The sequence below is a fragment of the Pelodiscus sinensis genome, chromosome 14 (genome assembly GCF_049634645.1).
Source record: "Pelodiscus sinensis isolate JC-2024 chromosome 14, ASM4963464v1, whole genome shotgun sequence".
Lineage (NCBI taxonomy): Eukaryota > Metazoa > Chordata > Testudines > Trionychidae > Pelodiscus > Pelodiscus sinensis.
In genome coordinates this window covers 15,876,633-15,897,053 of record NC_134724.1, presented here as the reverse complement: position 1 = coordinate 15,897,053, position 20,421 = coordinate 15,876,633, and the positions used below count along the sequence as shown (strand labels likewise).

The window sequence follows — 20,421 nt, the reverse complement described above, 5'->3', positions numbered from 1 at the left end:
GTTCCCCAAAACCTAATACAGGACAAAAGGGAGAGGACAGAAGAGGAGCACTGGAGCGGGCATTTGGTTTTGTTAGCATTTTGTTGGGGTGTCAGACTGGCCACTTTTGCAGTTTTTACTCTTTCTGAAGCACCAATTAGGCCACATCTATACTTACTGTCTTGAGATCAATCTACTGGCTTTTGATTTAGCAGGTCTAGTAAGGACCCGCTAAATCAAATGCTGAGGGTGCCCCTGGTCGGCACTGGTACTCCTTGATTCATGAGGAGTAAGAGAAGTCGATAGAAGCATTTGCTTCCATCGACTTCCCGCTCTAGAGATGGTGCCAAGCTCAGCTTAAGGTATGTTATTTACATAGCTGGAATTGCGTACTATAAGCCGACCTTCTGGGTGTAGTATAGAGCTGGTCTTAGTAGCCTGCATGCAATGAGCTAAACAAAGAGCCAGAGCCTAATGAGGCTTCTTTACATCAGTTGAGGTTATGGCCCAATGACCCTGAGTGGGACACAAGAGGAGCCTGTGCTGGCTCCTGTGCACATTGGGCAATTTCATCCTCAGGGAATTTTGACTCTCCAAGTCCAAAGCAGTTTCCTTTCCTGGTGTGCCGGGGCTTTCCCACAATGCCACAAATGACCTGGACAGTTAATTAAATAAAAGTGAAAGTCAACGAGTGCATGTCATGACACAGAAAGCCCATGAACAAGAGAAATTGGGGAAATCTCTGCAACACATTCACATGGCCAGAAATTGGACAGAAAATATTTTCTACGTATTTAGCGGGTTCTGTTTTCCCCCAAACCCACCCAGCTTTGCCCTGTCCTCTAATATTTCAGCAGGCTCCTCTGCTTCCCTCTCTCTCACCTGATGCCCTGTTTCCTGACTCAGTCCTGTCCTGCAGCATTAACAGAGCTATCCTGCTTCCCCACCACCTCCTGTGGTTTGCTTTATGGCTCAGTCCTGCTGCTCAGGGAAGCCAATACACTCGCTGGGCCCCTGGGCAAGTTTGGAACCATGGGGAGGAGGTTGGTTCCACAATCCTGGAAGGGGTAGGGCTTTGGGTGGAGAGGATGGGGGCTTGGATGTAGGGGAAGAGCTGGGGAAGCCAGCCTTCAGTGCTGCCTAGACCACACTGTTCCCCCCGTGCCCTCAGCGCCATCCAGAGCATGCTACCCAGGGCTCTGGAGTGCACCGTGCAACACTTCAGCAGTAATTTAAAGGGCCTGGGGCACTGTCCACCCTCACTGCTGCAGTAACAGCAGTGGCGAGTGGGAGCCCCGGGCCCCTTTGAGTCGCTGGGCCCTGGGGCTACTGCTCCGTTTTGCTCCGTTTTGTTTGGGTGCCTAAATACTTTAAAAACTGGCCCCAAATCCCCAAATATGGGGGCCGAGTCTGATACGGCAGTAACTTCCAGCCATGCCACTTACTCATCTAGGAGCGATCCAGTCCCTGGCCCTGGCTGAGCCACCTGTCATGCAAAAGCACTGTCATGAAGCCTTTAATTTATGCACATTGCAGCAAAGGGCTGCATTAAAAAAAAACACAAAAAACAGCCCGCTACCTCCCACCAGCCTCATGAGCAATGGGCACCTCCCTCTTGATCAGGTGCACACAGAGAACACTTGGCTGAGGCGCTGCTATGGTGGTATGCAGACTGTCCATGCACAGTCAACCACCAGATGGGAGACACCAATAATTGGCCACATTTGCTCTAGTTTCTGACCACTCATTGGGTGGCTTCATGTCCTTATGTTACTCAAGAGCATAGGGGTAGGAAGCGGCACCTAGATGTCAGCATTAAAGACAACAAGGGTGAGTGACGAATTTGTCAATGTAAAGTCATTACTGTGGAGAAGTTTGTCACCCCTGTCATGCAAGTCACAGAGTAGACCCGTGTCTGGGACTTAGCCACTTACTACAAAGATTTGCATCTGAAGTGAGTTCACACCTAGGATTAGGGACTCACAGGGCCATGTTAGTGCACATGGTGATAGACATACAGCTTTCAAACCTGGTGTCTATTAAAGCCACATCATATAACTATATCTATTGTCATTTATAACATAGCACATGATGGCATACACAGATATTATTAATCATATGCTTTTTCATATGACTACACCTTAAGCTGACTCTAAGGCTGTGTCTACATTGGCATGATCTTGCGCCAAAGTGGCCGCTTTTGCTTAAAAACATGCTGCCTGTCTACACTGGCGGGGAGTTCTTGCGCAAGAACACTGACGTTCTAATGTGTGAAATCAGTGCTTCTTGCGCAAGAACTATGATGCCCCCACTCAGGAATAAGCCCTCTTGTGCAACTGAATTTCTTGTGCAAGAAAGCCCAATGGTTAAAATGGCCATCAGAGCTTTCTTGTGCAAGAGAGCATCTACACTGGCACGGATGCTCTTGAGCAAAACCACATCTCTTGCGCAAAGGCACATGCCAGTGTAGATCTCTCTTGCACAAATACTTTAATGCAAGAACTCTTGCGTTAAAGAGTATTTGTGCAAGATCATGCCAATGTAGACACAGCCTAACGACATAATCTGGGACTGCCCACCAGACTGGTGCTTATGGCATATGATATAAAATGACATGTCTCCCTGTTGTGTAGAATGGGAAAAGCAACTTTCCAACCATCCATTCCATTTAGGCAATGAAATTTCAGGTTCAGTTTCTGCCCCTTCCTGCTCCTTATTTTTGCTTCCCAGTGCTGGCACCTGAAAGTTTCTCTGCATTAATTCCAGACACTATGTAAACACGGGACTTGGAATCTCTTAAACAAGGCTGTTTCAGCTCAAACATTCCTACCAAAATGTTTCCTGTCTCATAATTTCAGGGAATGAACAATTTAGCTTCATCTGTAAGATGAAACCTTCACCCCTTGTAACCTTGTTGGCAACTGGTAGACAATAGAGTAAATTAAAGCATCTTTCAATGGGAGGAATCCTGTGCATTTCTGGAAAGCAATTGGGAAAGGGAAAGATGTTCTCTCTTGTGATATTCACTCGCAGCACCAATGGGCCATGTACATACCGCTGATGTAAATATTGTAAAAGATTTGAGGTTAGGGTATGATACTCAATCTTTTTCCAACTATTTTCTTCACAGCCCTGGAATTTCCTCAGACAGGATGAATTATTTTGATTTTACTGAGATCATTGATATTGGTGGCAGATACTGGTGGCATTGATAACTGGTGTAACCAGATATTGGTGGCAAACATCCTTTGCTTTCTTCGAGCTTTGGGAAAACACAGTGAGAAATCAGTTGCCTCTGAATATCCACCTGAACAAATGTATAATAAACATGACATCAGCATGGTTGCTTCAAACTGGCAAGTGCATCATTTTCCAAGGCGGAGAGATCCTTGTAGCCAAAGAGAGCCATTTGTTCTTTCATTCATGCTCAACTAGGCACCAGCATTCACGAAGCAGTTTAGATGTCTTCCTGGAGCACCATGGGCTCCTGGCATTAAAGCAAGTGTGAGCTTTGTTACCGATGACAAAGATCCTCCTACTCATCTGTGTCTGAAAAAGGACTTGTGCAACACTTCTGAGTAAAAAACAAGGAGTCCTGCAGCACCTTAAAGGCTCACAGATTTATTTGGGCATAGGTCTTCATGGGCTGGCGTTCACTTCATCACATGCAGGAAGTGGAATCTTTTGTTTACACATGTGCAAAGATGGGAGTGTTATGTGAGTGTTGCACATGTGTAAATATCCCTGCCAAACTGAAGATTCCACTTCCTGCATCTCCAGCCCTAGGAAAGATTATGCCCAAATAAACTTGTTAGTCTTTAAAGTGTCACGGGACTCCTCCTTGGTTTTGCTAAGACAGACTAACATGGCTTCCCCCCTGAAACTCTGGCATTTGAATAAGTGTCTCTTTACAGCTATCTGTGTGTCTATGGTTTTTGTAGAGCTATACTTGGTATCTGAGGATCTCACACAGAGCAGGTGTCCCTATGTTACATTTGCAATCTAGTTCCACTGCTATGGCATTCCAAATTTAATCTGAGAAGGAGACTCTGACATAGGAAGCACATTCCCTTTTTACACATGAGGTGGAGCTTTCTCAGAAGGGAACTCATGTGGCTCAGAAATGTCCTGCTGCTCCAGGAAAAGTGGGACTAAATAGCTCAGGGATCAAAGATGGGATACAGCCTTTCAGCACTACATCAGCAGTACCACTCTGGCTTTAGATCGGAGAATTGTATGCTTCACAGATTAGGCCTAGGAAACAAAGTCTTTCACTTTTATGCTGCTGGGCCTAATCAGGCTGAGGTCAACAGTGACTGGGTGTCACTACCACACTTAAACTATTCTGCGGTCTACATTGTGTGAAAGTAGGTGGCCATCTCAGTCCACATCCCAGACAGCACCATGCTTAGCCTCATTGGTGTCAGTTCGAGCAGAGATGCTAAGGATTAAATAGGCCATGAAGAGTGCATTTGCCTCTTCCCTCCAAGACCTGGACAGGGTGAGCGGAATGATTGCTGCCTGTGTTGCACCACTATCTGCTCTGCAGGTAACATGGAACTTCAGTCTCTAGAGCATGTTTCCCCAGCACTTCAAATAATCTTTAAAAAGAAGCATGTTGAGAGTTGGGAAGTTTCATTCCACAGCATGTGGAGATTCACATGTTTGTTTGCAGAATTCAGCATCACCAGTTTTCTAGCATATACATTGTATATACTCTGTGTCTGGTACAAAAGCAGCAGTCTCAGATCCCTCGTCCTTTTGCCACATCACAGAATCAAAGATTGTTGCAAAAGACCTATTAAGTCACATTGTCCACAACTCCCAGCAAGCCTAGGACTGTTCCATTCAGTATGTCATCTACTTTTGATTAGCTTAGTCCACAAGATTTCCTGCACTTCTCTTGAGAGACTCTTCCACAGCCCAGCACACCTCACTCTTGGGACATTTTTCTTTATATTCATGCTGATTTATTCCGGTGGTAACTGTCATCTTATGACCACTAATTACACTTCTGCGTGCTACTTTCCTCTCCTTCTTCTGTATTTACAGCCTTCACATACTTGTAGAGCAGGGGTGGAGAACCTCAGGCTCAGGGGTCGGATGTGGCCCCTGGCTTGCCTGGATCCGGTCCTCGAGGTTCAGGAATCCCCCCCCCCAACACTGGGGAGCCTGCACTGGTGCTCCAGGCCCCTGCCACCCACCCACAGGGTAGGAGCACACAAAATCTACTAGCCTGGTCCCCCAACACTCCGGTGTGCAAGGGGAATGTGAAGAGTGCCTTTTTCCTTCTCAACCAGGGGCTTCTCACTTGTGTGCAGCTCCTGGCTGATTTTTTTCTGTGGGTCAGAAAAAGGTTCCCACCCCTGTAGTAGAGTGCTCCCATACAGTCCCCCATTCACTTAGCTAAGCCATATGGCATATATCCAGTTAATTTAGCCTTCATCCTTCCATTTGTTTTAATTCTCTTAGGGTGTGTCTAGACTACATGCCTCCGTCTACGGAGGCATGTAGATTAGACATATCGGCAGAGGGAAATGAAGCCGCGATTATTTAAATCGCGGCTTCATTTAAATGGCTGCCCCGCTCTGCCAATCAGCTGTTTGTCGGCAGAGCGGGTCAGTCTAGACGTTCCCCTGTTGACAGAAAACCCTTTTGTCGACCGCCCCGGAAAACCTCATCCCACGATGAGGGGCCATGTCTCTGTGCATTGAGGTACTTAGCACACTGTTGGACATTGTAAAATAACATCTCTACCCCTCCTCCCAGTACTTGTAGTCATGCACCAGCTCGCACCATTAATACTAGCAATAAGACACCAACAGTCACCCCTAACTAGTTTCATTTACTAACTTGGTATTTTCTCCCCTTTAGTTCAAACTCAGTTTTCATTTTAAACACACTAAGGGAGGTGGATACATTTAAGAGAATCAAAATGATTTATAAGAGACATTTGTTTTTATTCTCAGGTCATGGCCACATGAATGCACGGAGAGATGTTATTTTTACTTCATATTTATATTGCAGAGACGTTGGGACCCCTCGTTCTGCACAAACACGTATAAAGACTAGGTCCCTGCCTCAAAGAACGTATCATTTGAGAACTATGTGACTAACAAAGTCAAAAGGTCAAACATAAATTTGGGGAGCCATTGTGATTCCTTAGTAAAAGCTAGCCTCCCAACCCCCCCGTTAAATAGAAAATCACCATGTGAGGTGCAGATGAGAAATCAATTTAACTGTAACCTAAGTGTGGCCCACTGGTGACCTTCCTGCTCTGTGTGAGCAACTTTTGTCAGGCCTGACAATACTGACTGCACCAAACACACTGTCCTCATAATCTGTATCATATAGAAACTGGTAATGTGCTGGTCCTGAAAAATAATTCTGTAGTAAATGTACAGTATGGCTACGTCTACACTGGCCCCTTTTCCGGAAGGGGCATGTTAATTTCAGCTATCGTAGTAGGGAAATCCGCGGGGGATTTAAATATCCCCCGCGGCATTTAAATAAAAATGTCCGCCGCTTTTTTCCGGCTTTTAGAAAAGCCGGAAAAGAGCGTCTACACTGGCCCCGATCCTCCGGAAAAAGCGCCCTTCCTTCGAAGTAGGAATAAGAGCTTCCGGAAAAGGGCGCTTTTTCCGGAGGATCGGGGCCAGTGTAGACGCTCTTTTCCGGCTTTTCTAAAAGCCGGAAAAAAGCGGCGGACATTTTTATTTAAATGCCGCGGGGGATATTTAAATCCCCCGCGGATTTCCCTACTACGATAGCTGAAATTAACATGCCCCTTCCGGAAAAGGGGCCAGTGTAGACGAGCCCTGTGTGTACAAGGAGTTATAAAAACATGCTATAATTATGTTCTTAAAATGTGGTTGGCCAACAATGTATAAACCCAGTATGCCCTAGACCAGGGGTGACCAATAAGTGACCCATGGGTGAACTGCATCCTGTGGGCCAATTATTGCCCATCCCTGCCCAAGACAAAGGTATGTGTATGTGCTTGTTTAACCAGCCTGGCTGTCAGGCAAAGATAATGAAGGCACATTTACATATAAGGGAAATAAAGCGATCCAGCTAACAAACAGGGAAAAAGACAGCACAGCATCTATGCATCTATGCACCAGTATGAGAGAGAAACTTGGTCCGAGCTAACTTTTCAAAGGACACATTTCAAAGATGTACTGGGCTATAAAAAGAAGAGGAAAGAAAGAGTCCAAAGCACAGGCCAAACATGCATTAAGAAAAGTATCTTTGAACAAAATATTCTAGTTTAAATTGAATTTATGACTTGGAAGTGTATTTACTTTTGCTTGTTTGTAACCATTCCTACCCTTATTTCTTATACTTGGTATCACTTAAATCTATGTCCTTTTGTTAATAAACTTGTTTTACTTTTTCCAAAAAACATTTCAGTCTTTAAATTGAAGTGGAGGGTTTGTCAGCCACAATTAAGTTAATCATTTGGTGTGTTCTACTTCTTTAAAGGAGCAGTGAGCTTGATAAGGTGCTACAATAAGAGGTGGTGAACACTGCAGAATAAGATGTCACTGAGGTACTCAGAAATTGGTGTTCACTGATCATTACGTGCTAGTCAAGGTCTGTTGTGGCAGAGTCTAGGAGAGTTTGCTGGCAAGGCAGACAGCTGGTGTGTTAGGGAGGTGACAAAGCTCTCACTCTCTGAGGCTGAGATGTAACACAGTGGCTCACAGCTCTGGGAACCCCCACAGATTGTTGTACCAAGACATGGACATTTGTAGAACCCATGAAGTTAGTGAAGTGAAGATCTGGGTTCTGAAGCCTGGCCTAAAGTTAAAATTAATGTCACTATAGCTATGGCACTCAGGGGTGTGAAAAATCCATACTCCTGAGCACCATAGCTATGTCAACATACTCACTTGTGTAGCTTCCATCAACCCAGCTAACATTATTGGGGCAGGTGGTATTCCTACGGCAAAGGAAAAACCACTTTTGTCATTGCCGGTTTTGTCTACACTACAGGATTATGTTGCAATAGTTGCGGTGCCATAGCTATGTTAGTACAATACCCATCGTATAGACATTGACTGAACTTGGTATGGAATGAGCAGAGTTCATGCAGCCTCATTTTCAAAAGAGAAAGCTAGGAATGAAGGAAACCAGAGGAACTATTAAATAGAAATAGAAGGTTTTCTGAGAAGGAAAAAATCCTGTGCATGAGATGTGGTTGAAAATACAAGCCAACAAGGAGCTATGTATTTGGTGAAATACACCATAAAGTGAAACAGAAAATATTATTTTTCCAAAGGTATGGAGAGCAGTTAAAGCCAAAGGCATTCAGATTCTGGGAGAATATCAAGGCAGCAGATCCCCTCGTAGGTGCAGTGACTGCAGAGCAAACTGATTCAAATTGGCAAATATGCCTAAATATTGATGGCAGAGATGGATCCTTTAAAATGGTATAGTGAGGCACACTGTTGTGTTATTCCAAAGAAAATATACAATACTGTAGTTACAGAAGCTTATAGAAATCTATAATAAAGCTTGTTTTGTTCAGAATTTAAAATGCCAGTATAAGGACAAGTAATAATTATTTTTTTTTTTAAAAAGAGTCTCACTTAAATTTCCAAAGAGTAAAGACAGGTAAATTACCTGGTGGCCTGATCCATTGAATTTTCCATTGAAAATAGTAATGTTGCAATTTACTTCAATGGTAGTAGGACTGGGCCCCTGGTTTAGGACTACAAACTGGTCTAGACATTAATTTAATTTTAATGAGAAGTTGTTTCCTATAATTGTTTTGGAACCCTTAAAGATTTCCACCAAGAGAATTCTGAGACCTAGAAAGTTTGGATGGAGATTCTGATATTCACACAAAAAAGTAATTAACACCAAAGGTAAATCCAATTTGTCTTAGCAGACAGAGTTAAAAACTGAAATTAATAATAAAGAGAACTTAGGAGTTATTGAAAAGACAATACAACCTACAAATTAGATCAATTCCATGGCTATGATAAAAAAAAACCACCTAAGCCATGGATGTGCATCATTCCATGTGATTTAAGTTAAACCATGAAATATGGACATTATCCATTAAAAACTGCCAAGGAAGTGGCAACTGACTTCTCAAAAGCACAAATACTTTTAGCTTTTTATACAGAAAATGCATTCTGGAAAATAAAGTCAGATGTGTCATGCTCTAAGCTAGTAAAGTTTAACACAAATGTATTATAAATTGAAGTAAATGCCATTTGGTATTAGTTCCGCCCCTGAGATATTTCAGAGTCACTGCCCAAATCATTGAGGAATTATGAAGTGCTAAAGTTATAGGGTAAGATCTTCATCCCTGCTCCAGCCCCTTAAGGGCCAGACTATTTCACAAAGACCCTAAAAGACTCATACCTAGCTAGGAAAGGAGTTCCCTGATATAGGCACAAAGAAGCAGCTGAACAACTACCTGCCAAGGATACCCTCACAAGCCATATTGTAGGTAGGATTCTGGAAGTGGTGCCAGGATTGCCACCTGTCCATTTTTTCCTGAAATCATCCCTTTTTAAAGGTAGCTGTCCTGGAAAATCTGTAAGGGTGTGCAGAACATGGTAGCTGTCTAGTTTTTTGGGCTCAGGGTCATCTGGGATGTCCTACAATTTTATACCAAACTGGTATCAACTTTGGTAGGGTTATAGGGCCATGTCTAAAGTAAGGCAACAGGATAAAGGCTGAGCTGTAACTTGGGAGGCTCTATATAGCCCTAAATGGGTTGGGTCTGGAGTATCTGAAGGACTGTCTTCTCCCATATGAATCTACCCAGTGATTGAGGTCATTTGGGAGGCTTTGCTTCATGTTCCTGCACTTGTGAAGATAAGATTAACATCTATCCGGAGCAGGGCCTTCTCAGCTTTTGCTCCCAGGCCATGGAATTCTCGCCCCTGGGATATTCACATGGAGCCAACATTAGCATTGTTTCAGCATCAGGCTAACACCACTCTTTTTACTTGTGCTTTTATTGATGTTTGAGTCTGTGTGTGTCCCTCCTCTCGAGATGACTTAGCAGGTTTTCTGTCCCCCCGGGATCTCGTATTTTATTTTTTTTATATATATTTATATTGTGTTTTAAAAAAATAGTAAGAAACGTTGAATATTTTAAATAGAGAGTTGGGGTAAAAATATTTTAAATAAATAAATAAATACTAGGTTTGAATTTGGGTTAGTGATGTTAAAGGAGACAATGGAAGGTTTAGGTGAGTGTTGCTGAGAGCAAGTGAAAGACACTTAAGACTGGACACTAAAAAGCAACAAGTAGTCTAACAAAAGTCACTCCTACATAACAAAATCAGAGGTTGATTATTAAATCAGATATAATAATAGGAGTAGCTAAAATGTATGCACCACATCATAAAATAGATTTACAGAGATTTATGGGCATGTTGAAACATTTAGCATAATTAATTTCCAATCTGGTTAATAGTGCCAAATTTTCAAAGGTATTTATGCACCTATAGAGGTAGACAGGGGATTTAGGCACCCAGATACTTTTGCGAATCTCACTACACACCTATCTGCATCTGTAGATGCCTAAATACATTTGTAAATCTGGCCCTAATCCATTAACGTAGCTCCTTGGAAATGTCATAAACTCAGATAACAAACATGATTACTCCTACAAAAGCAAATACCACTCTGACAGATACAGCTGGAAGAAAGGCAAAAGAAACAAAACTTGTTAGTGTAACACAAATACACAATTGTTCAGCCTGACAGCTGAGCAGCCTCAAAGACAATGGTAAGCAACGTTGTGGCCCATCAGGGTTTTATCTGTGATCTGTGAGACATTTTATTTACTCTTGCCTACATGCAGGGTTGCCAGATTCTGCTGGTTTACATCGGCATAGTCTTTCCCCCACCAGTATTACTAAAGTGATACACATATAAAGCAAGGGCATGTGAAGTAAGATGTGCTAACTGCACACAACATTGACAGCAAATATCATTCACTCCCTCTACATCCAATCAAAGTGCGGCTATCATTCAATTGGCACACCCTGCAAATTCTAGATATCAAATGCAGTTAGCAAAACTATCCTATTCTGAGAGACCGTCTTGATTACAACAATCTTGTGGCCCACTGAGATGGAGGAGGGCCACTCCTGTGGCCCACTCACTAGCCTAGGTTGCCTATCATGGCTCAAAGACAACATCTGGAAACATTAAACCAGACCAGAGCTACAATCATATGCTGTGGAAACAGACAGAGGAAATCATTAGGCTATCCCACATCTCTGATGATGTTATCAGCAAATTAAAAAAGTTACAGGTGCAGATGTAATTGTGGTAGGAATAGGTAAAGGAACGAGAGTGGGCCAAAGCCAGCAGAATTATAACAGGCAGCTGCAGCCCTAATGCCACCACATACAGAATTGCATTGCCATCACAAGTGCAAGTTGATACTACAACATAATATGCCGTAATATGAGTAGTCTTAGGCCACATCTATACTTTTGCAACAGAGATCGTTCTTCTGGTGTTTGATTTAGTGGGTCTAGTAAAAATCCACCTAATCAAACCCTGAGGGTGCCCCAGTCAATGCTGGTACTCCTCACAGTTGTGAGGAGTAAGGGAAGCTGATTGAAGTGTTTGCACCCATTGACCTCCCAGTGTGAAGATGGCACCAAGCTCATCTTAAGGTATGTCGACCATTATTTATGTAGCTGGAGTTGCGTACCTTAAGCCAACCTTCCAGGTTAAGGATAGACATGGCCTTAGTGGCTGTGTCCTGGGAAAATCATCTAGACACAAGTACTGATCATGTCCAGTGTTCTTTGGCTTGCTCAGTTTTGTGGGATCCAAGCCCAGGGGCAATCTGATTCCAAAAGCAGAGAGACCAAACACTGGGGCTACGTCTACACTGGCCCCTTCTCCGGAAGAGGCATGCTAATTTCTAACTTTGGAATAGGGAAAGAGCGTCCAGACTGGTGTGATCCTCCGGAATAAAGCCCTTTTCCAGAGGATCTCTTATTCCTACTTTCAAGGGCTTTATTCCAGAGGATCGCACCAGTCTGGATGCTCTTTTCCGGCTTTTCCCCAAGCCGAAAAAAAAGCGGCGGCCATGTTTATTTAAATCCCGCGGGGGATATTTAAATCCCCTGCGGATTTCCCTATTCCAAAGTTAGAAATTAGCATGCCTCTTCCGGAGAAGGGGCCAATGTAGACGTAGCATGGGTGGAAAAGATCCAAGGTAGAGAAGGATCCCGTGATCTCAACTTGTCCCTGCAATATCCCACACAATCACATTACATCTGCAAACATACAGCAAAGGAAATTAAAAGCCTGGGAGAAACCATCACTTCCCTTGGGGATCTACTTTGGCTCACCCATGTTGTCAGGGACAGCAATGACCCTTGCAGCTGAGGCATAGGCGTGCATAGGGAGTGTGCCAGGTGTGCCCAGGCACACCCTAATGTCTCAAAAAAAGTGGCTTTGCATTTTAATTTAATCGCATGATATGCTCTTTTAAGAAAGTTTAGTTGTTAATTTTAAAAAAATAAGTTTAGTTTTAGTTTCTGTAGTTTGTTTGATGAATAAAAATAATGTCTTTTATGATTGAGTATTCAATAAATGCTCGCCTTTAAAAAAAATAAAAAATTAAATTCCCTGGGTGCACACCCTAAAGCAGTGGTCCCCATCCTTTCGGGGCTGCCGGGTGCCCTGAGGCAGGGCCACTCACGCACCGGGCACCCCACGCTGCATGCCCAGTGCTGGTGCCACCCATGCGCCATACTCCCAGGGCTGGCGCCACTCCTGTGCCGCACGCCCAGGGGTGGAGCTGCCCATAAGCCACGCGCCCGGGGCTGGCGCCGCTCTTGTGCTGTGCACCCAGGGGCGGGGCTGCCCATATGCCGCACGCCTTGGGCCAGAGCAGCCCATGCGCTACATGCCTGGGGCTGGCGCTGCTCCTGTGCTGCGTGCCCAGGGGCAGGGCTGCCCATATGCCACGTGCCTGGGACTGGAGCAGCCCATGCACTGCATGCCTGGGGCCGGCGCTGCTCCTGTGCCACGCGCCCAGGGGTGGGGATGCCCATATGCTGCACTCTTGGGGCCGGCACAGCCCATGCACCACACACCCAGGGGTGGGGCCAGCCCGATCACTCGGCGAGCGCACAGAAATGGCCCGGCAGGCGCTATGGCATCCATGGGCACAGTGTGGGGGACCACTGCCCTAAAGAAATGTGCTGCACATGCCTATGAACTGAGGGATGAGCCAGACTGCTGCACCGACTTGGCTGTTGAGCTCAAGCCCAAGGGATATCCTCCTCACTTTGTCACATATGTGGCTGTAGATTCTGAGTGCCTTTCACTACTCTCCAGGGTGCGTTTAGAACAGATATAGAGCAGAAGTAATACACAGTGGCCTAAATTCTTAAAGTTTAGATGGGAGACCTTCACCAAGCAGTTGTGCTCCAAATACTATACTCCTCTGGGATAAGGATGATCTAGATCAGGGGTTGGCATCCACAGGTATGGCTGCTTCCAGCACCTATTGGCTACAGCTTGCTGTTCCTGGCCAATGGGAGCTGTGGGAAGCTATGTCCCAGTCCGCTCCAGCAGCGATCTGTGGCCAATGGGAGCTATGAGTGGCCGTACCTGTGGATGTGCAGGTAAATAAAGCATCTGGTAGCCCATCATGGACTACCCCTGGTGGACCACAGCCACCTGTGGGCTGCTTATTGCCCACCCCTGGTCTAGAAATACTTGGCCCTGCCATGAGTATAGGGGACTGGACTGGATGACCTATCAAGGTCACTTCCAATCCTAGGATTATTTATAGCCCACAAACTCTCTGATGGCAGGTAATAGTCATAACTGCAAACTAAGCACTACACAGCCACAGGGTATTATGTATATATCAGCTGCTATAAAGCAGCAGGGTACCATTTATACAATAAATGCTACACAAAGCAGCAGGGTATTATGTACAGGGCAAGTAGTAAGGAGTGGAGTGGTATAATTTACTACAGTACATTTGTATTATTGACACACCAAATACTATATAGAGACTGGGGGACATTTACATGTCAAGTCCTATACAGGGGCAGGGTAACATTTAAACACCAAATACTATACCAGGGAAAGGTATTATTTACAGGCCAGATTCTATGGAGTAGCAGCAGGGTGTGATTTCTATTAGAGGGAAAAGATATTATTTCCAAGCCAGTTAATATAGACTGGAAGGGTAATCACTACCATACAGCCTCAAGCATTAGCTACAGGCTAAATCCTATAGAGTAGCAGGGTGTTATTAACACACCAAATACTATACAGACGTGGATATTATTTACAAGCTAAGTAACCAATGGCAGGTTATTATGTACATGGAAACTATACTAGCATTTCTAAATGAATTACTTAGTTATTGTGGATCTTGAAACTATGTTGCAAATCATACAATGGTTATTAATTTTGAATCTACTTCTGCTCTATAAAACCAGAATAAGCTATTAAAATCAATGGCCCAACCTGTGTAATGGTCTGCAGTGATCAGTATTTCTTATGCTGTTACAGGGTATGTATTGAGTAATTCTGTGCAGGTGCCATGTAAGTAAGAGTTACAGGTTACTAGAGGCTTCAGGAGAAAATGCTAATGAAGAATAAGGACTTCAGTTGGAGAGAAATCACTGTTCAAGACCACCTGTTTCATCAACTGCTTGTTCCCAGCAAGTATTATTTGGCAATTTTCCCTTTGGAGTTTGCTGTCTAATCTCACATTGGATGTTTCCCTTTGTTGTCCTCAAATGCCTTCTCTTGGGCTATGTCTAGACTGCAAGCCTCTTTCGAAAGAGGCTTTTTCGAAAGATACTTTCGAAAAAGCCTCTTTCGAAAAAGAGCGTCTAGACTGCAAGTGGAACTTTTGAAAAAGCAAGCCGCTTTTTTGAAAGGCAGTCTGGATGCTCTCTTTTGAAAAACCCCTGTTTGCATTCAAGAACGCCTTTTTTCGAAAGAGCACTTTCGAAAAAAGGCATTCTTCCTCGTAAAATGAGGTTTACCGCCGTCAAAAGAAAAGCCGCATTCTTTCAATTTAATTTCGAAAGAACACGGCTGCAGTCTAGACGCAGGTGAAGTTTTTTCGGAAAAAGGCTACTTTTTCTGAAAAAAACCCTGAGTCTGGACACAGCCACAGAGTCTGTTCTATTATGGAATTAAACTTCTTATCTAGTCTAAAATCCCTCTTCATTAATTTAAGGCTGTTACTTATTGAGCTCAGATAAATCCTCCTTTCCTTCTGTTTTTTCCTCTGTTATTGAAGACAAAGTCTCAGAGATGGATTTCTGACTGATGCTAACCTGTGTCATTCCAGAAGCCATAGGCAAATAGGAATTGCCATCCCAGAGCTAACAAAGGGTTCAGTTAAGCTAATATCCTGTCCCTGACAAGTGGTCAGCATGAAAAGCTTTGGAGTGTAAAGCTCCCATCATGGAGAAACATGGAATAAACTGCTGAGGTAGAAGTTTCTTCCAACACTAGGCAGTTAGTGGTTGGCTTAAGCCTTGGATCATGACAGTTTTGTTCCACATTTTTTCCTAATGTAAGCTAGCTTATTGGCCATGGTTCAACAGACAGTTTCAACCCTCTCTGGTCTAACTATAGCCACTCCCTGCCCCCACCAAATAGTTTCCCATCACACACATTTTCTACCTCTAAGACAGGGAGGTTTTCTAGGGTAGTCTTCAATTCATAAATGCTCCTTAATTTGCTGCCTGGATATTGCCTCTGCCAGCACCAGGTGCCCTGCTACTGGGATCTCTGTCCCAGCACCTGGGGTTATAGGAGAAAGTTCTACACCAGCTCATGTTCATGTCCCAGGTCCTGGAGCACAGACCTTCCTTTCCCAAGATACCTTCTCACCAAAATCCCTTGTAATAATAACCACTCCTCTTCATGCTGTAAGCCTGCCTCCCTGCCCCCAGTTTCAGGGTTAGCAGTGTTGATTATATACTTTTCACACTGGTTACATAACCATCTTTGCTTATCTGTAGCTCACATTCGAGTCCAGCACGAAGGCCTTAGTGAACTTCCATGCAGTGGTGACTTGGTTGGTGAAGCTACTAATGGCAAAGCAGAAAGTCCAAATCTAGACCACACACCACAGCCTCCCATTTCTCTCCAATGCCAACTCTATCTCTCAGAGTAACATTCCTCTGCCTAGTAGCTTAATCATCCTCAATCATACACAATCCATGCCCTGACTCTGACTCCACTCTGTTGTCTTCGGCAAGTTACTTCATCTCATTCTGTCTCAGATGTACCCATCTGCTAAATGGGGACAATAGTATATATCCAAAAATATATATCCACCTGTCTCATGGAGACTCATGAAGATTAATCATGCAATGGGCTAACTCCATCTCTAGTGTAAGTCCATTAAAGCCAATAAATTTCCAGCAGGGATGGATTTATTAAGTAGAGGAGGAAACCTTAGCAACTGGAACAAAGCCTCCAGCCTGCCTGCCAGTCAACAGCCTGGGAGTTTCCAAGCCAGGGATCACCAAGGCTTTTGGGCACCATTTGGGATCAAAGCCAAATGTCCTATTATTCTCCCACATGCTCATCTGCACCTTGTACCCTTGCTCATCTGGATCTGCATCTAGTCCAGCTTTGAGCCATGTGACGAAGGCAAGTTCCTGAATGAGATGCAGCATCTTCCAGGGAAGAAGTGGAAATTTTTATTGAAAAACAAAGAAACACACAAAAAACCCAGGCAAAGCCTCAACGTGAAGAGAATCTAAAAAGCTGGATGGTGACCATTACAAATCCCTCCCCGCATCTATTCATGAGCCCAACAAAAAGCTTCTTTAGATTTATACTGTATGTTCATTGAAAGCAAGGGAGAGAGAGCCACTCACACACTCTCCCCACTCATACAGCTGGAGCCCGCAGATCAGCTCTGCACACACAGGCTGAGCTGTTCTGCTCTTTCACAAGGAGGCACTGAGTTTTTAAAAGTAAACTGTAAGGTTTCCGTTCTTGCACTGGGCTCAAGTATTTTTTTTTATATATATAACGGCTCCCTCTCTTTCCCTTCTCTCTCTCTCTCTCTCTCTTTCACTCTTTAAATGGCCCTGAATGTTCTAAGTGGCTCTGTAGCAGCTGAGTTCTGGCTGGCACTGTATGTGGTCCAGACCCGGCCATGAACACGGCTTTTGTTGCTGCTGCTGGGAAGCTGGCTGTGAACTACACACACAGACCGGTTTATTCAGCACATGGAAATTGGAGTGTGTGGAGGGAGACCAGGCAAAACTGGCATCATCTTGGGGGAGCAGAACACCCCTCTCTACAGCCGCAAAAGGAAAGGGGCAGACAGTGCCGGCGGGTGAAGGGGGAAAGACGCCTCATTATGGTAGAAGGACTCTGTTGATTTTTAAAATGGGTGGGTGTGGGCAACGGAACAGCTGGCCACAGTCCCTCTAGCCCACAACTGAATTCATGCTTAGATCCTCTGCTGGTGCAAATGGAAATAGCTCCAGTGAAGTCAACGGAGCTATGCTGATTTATACTGGCTGAGGATCTGCACCACAGATGGGAAAGGAAAGCTCAATAGTATAACCCATTTTGTTTCCATTTTACTGGAGCTAACAGTTGCTTTCCCCCAAACTTCAGGCTCCTGTATGAATCCCTGGTTAGCTATCAGAGCATGCAACAAACCAAAAATAACTTGGGATCCTCCATCAGTTCTGTATATATTCATCATTTCTAACTTTATTTGGTATTAACCATTCTTTTCCCTGCCCTTGACACTTGACCTTCCCATTCGAATTAGTTGAGCGTGTAGTAGTGATGAATTCCTATTTGTTCTGCAGATGTAAAGCTCAGATGCCTGCTAAATGTTAACACTTCTTTGCAGTTGGTCTCACTCATATTCCTTTTTCCCACTCCCTCACTTTCCTATCTTCCTGGCTTTCTTTCCCCACTGATTGTCCAAGGCGTTGTGCTGCTCTCAAGTAACTGCTGCCGGAGGTGTAGCTGAACATTAAATAATAGTTCAAGTGGAACAGATGGAAATTCTCCCCAAAGGCCATGCGTGTTATTGGGAACAGACAGCCTGTGTGTGTAATTCTTCAGACTTTTTTAGCTGCCGGAATTCAGCCACTGAACCTAACCTGGGAAGCATGTGAGCAAACAACATCTTTGTGTCTATAGCATGTCTCCCCCCAATCCAGCACTCTGACACCAACTTGAAATGTCAGTGAGAGGGGACAACCCCCTTTGATCTGTCATTCTAGCGACAGAAACAGTCATCTATCTACTTACAGCAAGCATGGGAATGTAATGTAAAAATAAAAATCAGATTAAGTGTGGCAAAACTCAACTAGAGCAACTAGCAATGCCAAGGGGAGGGGATTATTTCAGAGCTACCCAAGATTTCTACAGATCAAAGTTTGCTTCCCCAGATGTTAAAGTTGTAAATAAGCAGCTCCTACTGGAAGCAGGCCAGTAGCTCAACTTCCAAATTTGTGTGATGCCTTTGGGTGGGTGAAGAGTCTGAGAAAAATGTTTCCTCCCTCAAAACTGAAGTCCCTTACCTGGATTTCATCGATCACTACCCGGGGAAAAAAAGATAAAATAAAAAAAAAACCAAAGCAGGAGAAAGGCTCAGCACCTCATTGTTATTTTCCCTCTTGGGATCCCCTTTTTGCACACTAAAAATAATGCATTTGGTGAAAATTAAAGTTTACAAACTAAAGCTTTTAGTTCTTGGTTAGAAAACTCACAAGGAAAGAGTTAAACTAGAGCAAGCTTTCAGGGGCACCTGGCAGAAAGATATTTATGTGGCATCAGATTTAAATGAAAACTTCCAAAAGTAATGAACTGATTTAAGAAGAACGGTCTGATGCTGGTTGGGAGAAAGGAGGAATTCCCCTGAATACACAAAGCCTGCACTCTCTGCAGGCTATTGCTCAGGACATACACTGTCTGTGCATTCATTCAGAAAGAGAGGCAGGTTCTGCTAGATGCTCTTTCATTACAGGTCACTCAGCTCCAGTGCCATAACTCTTTTACAAGCAGTGTTCACTGTCACACTTTCAGGATCTAGTCCCATGTTATTCCCATCATGGGGATGAGCTGATGTACCAGCCACCCCCTTTTCAGGGTTCAACAGTCCTTTAACTAAGTTATTCCCTTTGCCCTCTATGGAGCATCATCATCATCATCATCATCACCATCAGCAGCAGCAGTAACAACAACCCAGGTTAGGACATTTCTAAAGAAAATAAAAAGCAGAGGCTCCTTTCCATAGTGCTCATCATTACTATGAGAACTGTCCTCGGTGCTCAGCTGCCAGCTGAAATAAGTCTTAAAGAGACATTCAGAGTTTGGGGGGTCGCTTGGGAGGAAGGAGGAAAATCCTCTCCTCTACGTCCACCTGTTGATCTTGGCAGTGGTTTCTTTAAAATCAGCTACAGAGGGTTTTTCTTTTCTTTTTTTTTGCCAAAGGAACCAACAAACTCAATACATAGTTGCTACTTCTGACTGTAGGTTTAATATCCAGAAAGTGCTCCTGGCAACCTTAAACAGTACTTGTGTTCTAGACAAACTTTTATCTTTCTGGAGCTGTGCACAAGTGGAACTTGTTAGAGAAGTTTGGAGTCAATCTATTAGCAAATTCCCTCACATCCTCCAACCCCTGTTCACCAATCCACATATCTGTACCCTGCTTCCTTAGGGCACTGAGAAAAGAAAAAGAAAGGTTAAAAACAATCAAAGCAGAGATGATGGATGAAAGTGTTATACATTACCTTTAACAGTTCAGTGCAGTGTTTCAAGAATCTAAGTCCCATACACCTGGCAGAGAAGTTAGGTTTTCTCCTTTTTTTGGGTTTAATAAGGAAAGGGCTTGCCACTTCTTGCTACTACTGTATGTCTTCTTCACAGCCTCCAGATGGTGTTTCCAGTCTTTTTTTTTTTTGTCCCCCCAGAAGAAATCAAAATTCCCTGTGTGGTATGTCAGGTTCCTTTCAGACAGTGGCAGCAGGAGCAGCAGCACGGTTGAAGAGTACTATACGTGAGTGTGAAAAAAGAGAGACGGTTTGCAACATCAGACCACGTTTAGCTGCCACTGGCTGTAAGAGAGACCTTTAGACTCCTCCTGTCAGCCTCCTTAGATACCTCCTGGAATAGCTGGCAGATTACTAAATGTATTGGATCCTCCTCGACTCTCAGAGTAAAGGTAGGCAGGCATCCAGAGGAAATAACACATGGGCAGGGGGAAATAGGAGGGCTCTGGGACAGAAACAGAAGCCCTGCCCAGCCTCTTGGAAAGAAGGGGGAAAAAAGCAGCAAAAGAAAAGAAAAGATGACTTAAAAAAAACTGCAAAGGGAGAAAACTGAATGGGGAGGAGGGGTTGGGGATTTAACATAGCTTTCCGGTTTGGAACTAGTTAGACTGGGAACCACAAGTGATTGATAGAAAGG

At 44.0% G+C, this 20,421-nt stretch overlaps 1 protein-coding gene across 2 annotated transcripts in view; it reads right to left on the bottom strand.

Moving 5' to 3' along the window:
- The window catches only part of ACAN (aggrecan), a 90,052-nt gene extending 69,859 nt beyond the window's left edge, over positions 1-20,193 (bottom strand). The window contains exon 1 of one of the 2 annotated variants that reach the window (XM_075897060.1): positions 19,746-20,193. The gene's annotated coding sequence lies outside the window, so the exon portion shown is untranslated. The remainder of the gene's footprint in view (positions 1-19,745) is intronic. The other variant, XM_075897061.1, reaches the window with a different exon arrangement.
- Positions 20,194-20,421: the final 228 nt, after the last annotated feature.